Source organism: Triticum dicoccoides, chromosome 5A, assembly GCF_002162155.2.
Source record: "Triticum dicoccoides isolate Atlit2015 ecotype Zavitan chromosome 5A, WEW_v2.0, whole genome shotgun sequence".
Taxonomy (NCBI): Eukaryota; Viridiplantae; Streptophyta; class Magnoliopsida; order Poales; family Poaceae; genus Triticum; species Triticum dicoccoides.
The window spans coordinates 23,744,381-23,748,178 of record NC_041388.1 but is presented as its reverse complement, the minus strand read 5'-3'; positions in this window follow the sequence as shown (position 1 = coordinate 23,748,178).

Here is a 3,798-nt window from a genome sequence, read left to right as displayed (position 1 = left end):
CGGTTCGGTGCCAAACACCTTGAGGTACGCCCTCCTGTGAGCTTCATGGTTGATTCTCTTGTTGTCTTCCCGGAAGTTGTCGGGGATCTCCACTTAGCCCTTCTCCTCATACTCATCCCTGATCTCCTGCTGGTACTTGAAGTTTTCGTCCCTCAACTTGTTGAAAAAACCGGCGTACTTGCTCTTCTTCCGGTCGAAGGGGGCAGTCCTTTCCCACGACAGGATGGACCTCACCTCCTCTTCAGTCATCATGTTCTTCGCCGGAGGAAGCTTGCCTCCCTTGCACTTGCCATGGCCCCCCTTCTGTCGACCATGACGCCCTGGCATGGCCTCTTTCTCCTGCGAACCGGCCTTAGGAGGAAGACGAGCCTCCTCCTCGCGGCGCGCCGGCGTGGTCGCTGCCACCAGCACCTCGTCCTCCTCGTCAGACACAACGGTGAACCGATCTTCCTCGCCGGCGGTCGCCATCGCGCGATCTAGCTGAGCAATTTGGGGTACTTTTCGTTTTCGATTCGATTCAGCGTCCCCGTGTTATTATATAGTCGGTGTCGGACGAACCAAACCACGATCGATGGAGTCTGTCTCGTGTCGGTCCAGGGCTCCGATTGGGCTCTTCAGGCCGCACAAGCCCCATGACGCGTCCCTAAATGGCCGGCCCAGACGTGCACGAAGCCACAGCCTCGTTTTTTATTACGTTTTCTATTTTTTTTCTTTTTCCTTTACTATCGTTTATACTTCCAAATATTCTAAGTAAATATATTACAAAAAAACTTCCCATAAAATATTTGAAAAAAGTACTAACCAGGAACTAAGAAAATGTTAAATGTGTATAAACAAAACGTTTCTCATGTATAAGAAAATAATATACAAAAAATAAAATATGTGTGAAAAAATTTGATCGTGTATTTAAAAAATGTTAATCAAACACTTGAAAATAATCTTGAGCAACTATTTAAAAAAGATGAAAAAGTATTAGCATTTTTATAATGAAGCATTTGAAAAATGTTAAATGTGTATACAAAAAAAGTTGACCGTGTGTTAAAAAATGTTATTCAAGCATTTGAAAATATAATAAATATATATATAGAAGTTTTAACCACGTATTCAAAAAATATTAATCTTTTATTGTATTCAAAAAAGTTAAACTTGTATTTGAAAATTTTAATCAAGCATTTACAAAATGATAAATGTATATATCAAAAATGTTGGCTATTTATTCAAACCTAGTTAATATTTCATTTGAAAAACAAATGATCAAGCATTTAGAAAATGTTAAATGTGTATTGAAAAATGTTGACCGGGCATTAAAAATAATATAAATCTTGTATTTGAAAATGGTAATATTGTAATTGACAAATGTAATCAAGCATTTGAAAATGTTAACGCCTACAATAACATGTCGGCCTGTTATAGCATACTTAAAAAAACTAAGGAGAAAAAGGAAGCACGCACGGATCGATCCCAGGATCTCCTGGTTGCTCTGTACTCCTGCTAGCCACTGAGTCACTATAGGGAATACTCCCTCCGTTTTAAAATATATTGCTTCCTCTATTCTCATGCTTTAACTTTGACCATAAATTTAACCAATGAGACCGACTGCGGCAGGAGCAAAAGTTATACCAGTGAATTCGTATACAAAAGAAGTTTTCAATTATATAATTTTTTCTCCCGCCGCAGTCGGTCTCGTCTGTTAAATTAATGGTTAAAGTTGGACCTTGGGACGGCGTGGGCATGTTTGGAGAGTTGAATCGGGCACTCAAATTAATATCTGGGACGACCATTGGTTGCCAAACTCTTATGACAGAAAGGTTCAGACTCGGAGAGGGAATATTATACTCCAAACTATGGACGAGCTAATCAACCCAAACACTGGAAGGTGGGACGAGGAGATGTTAAGAGATGTGTTCCTGCCGATGGACATGGAAAATATTCTGAAAATTCCCTTGAGCGAATTCTTAACTGAAGATTTTGTAGCATGGAACAAGACAAAGACGAGTATGTTCACAGTCCGACCTGCTTATTATTCAGAGTGGGAGCATTTGGAGCTCGAATCAGACGGGAGGACGGACAATGGTCTTCAAAGGTAAACCCAGTATGGGATATTGTGTGGAAGCTAAAAATCCCGAGCAAGATCAAGATCTTCATGTGGAAGGCGCTGCATGGTACTATTGCTTGTTATGGGATTCTCGCGTCAAGACATATTCCAGTATCTGCACAATGTCCGATTTGCTCTTCTGGTTCCGAGGACATCCGCCATCTCCTATTTACTTGCAGGCGTGCTTGCCTTGTGTGGAAGGCACTTGGGCTGGATGAGGTGATCAACCAAGCACTGCCATCTGACCGATCGGGGTCTATAATTTTAGAAGAGTTGTTGTGTAGCAGGATAAAGAAATCACCGGTCCTTGGTGGTCTAGGGCTACAGGAATCAATCGCCGTTGCATGTTGGTACATTTGGTACCAACGAAGAGAGATTGCTAAAGGCGAACAGGTGGCCGTCCCAACTCGAACAGCCTTTGCAATCCAAGCTCTAACATCAAATTTTGGTGCCGTCTCGATCTCTAGTGCACCACCTGAAATCATGTGGACAAAGCCTAGCCCGGGGTCCTATAAACTTAATTTGGATGTGGCTTTTTATGAGGATGGGACAGGAGCTGTGGGAGTAGTCCTCCGCAACTGTTCTGGGGAGGCAATCGCTGGTGCTGCTGGGCCAATTACTCATGCTTTGGATGCAATGACAGCAGAGTCTCTAGCCATGCTTAAAGGAATGGATCTACTGGAACGACTAGGATGCTCGTGGGTTACCTTGGAGTCTGACTGTTTGGAGTTGATTAATGCATGCAATGGTGACACTGAAATTTTTGGCCCCTCCTCGGCAATTTTGGCAGAAATTTTTGCTAGAGCAAAGCACGTTGCTGGTATCTCTTTCCAACACTGTAAGCGGGATGCAAATTTGGTCGCACATCACTTAGCAAACCACTCTTATGAGTCGAAATCTTCTATTTTTGAGATGATGATCCTCCTAGTTTCTTACTACCTCTTGTAATTCAGGATGTAACTCTGTTGGCTTTGAAATAAAGTGCTCCGAATAGGCATTCCTTTCAAAGAAAAATAGTAGGGTGCAACCTACTTCAAGGGAAAAGGTTGGTTTTCCACTTGTTTCCAGTTTTTCTATTTTGTTTTTCTTGTTTCTTCACCAGTATTTCTTTGGTTCTTTCTCTTTTTTTACTATTTTTCCTTTTCTTTGTTTTTCATCGATTATTTTGTTTCTTTCTCGGTTTTCACTGCCTTTTTTATTCCTCTTCATTTTTATTCGGCTTTATTTTTATTCGATTTCGTTGAGACCCATGTAGAAACAGTAGATCTGAAAAGAATGAAAAGAACAGTCAAGAACAAAGCTTCAGACTAATTAATTGCACGAGTCTCCACCTAGTTTTCTTGGACGTCCTCCACATATTTGCTAAATTTAAAAAAGAAACCAAGCTTTTCATATATCTCGTGAGCAGGAAAACACATAAGCTCCCCGTCTTTTGTGATAAGACATAGGGATCAAGCCGTTTTATCTAGAGAATTTAATCAGTCCAACGTGCTGATGATTAGAGCAGGAAAGTTTGCGATTTAGCAATAAAGAAAATATGATGGGCTTTGAAATGAAATAGCGTTGAGGATGGCAAACCTGGCTGACCGATCATGGCTGACACTGATTTGCTTTCAATCCAATACTGTGCATTTCATCAAATTGATGAATGATCCTGGGCATGGTTTGCCAAAAGTGATATGCCAACTGCAGCTAGCTTTGAT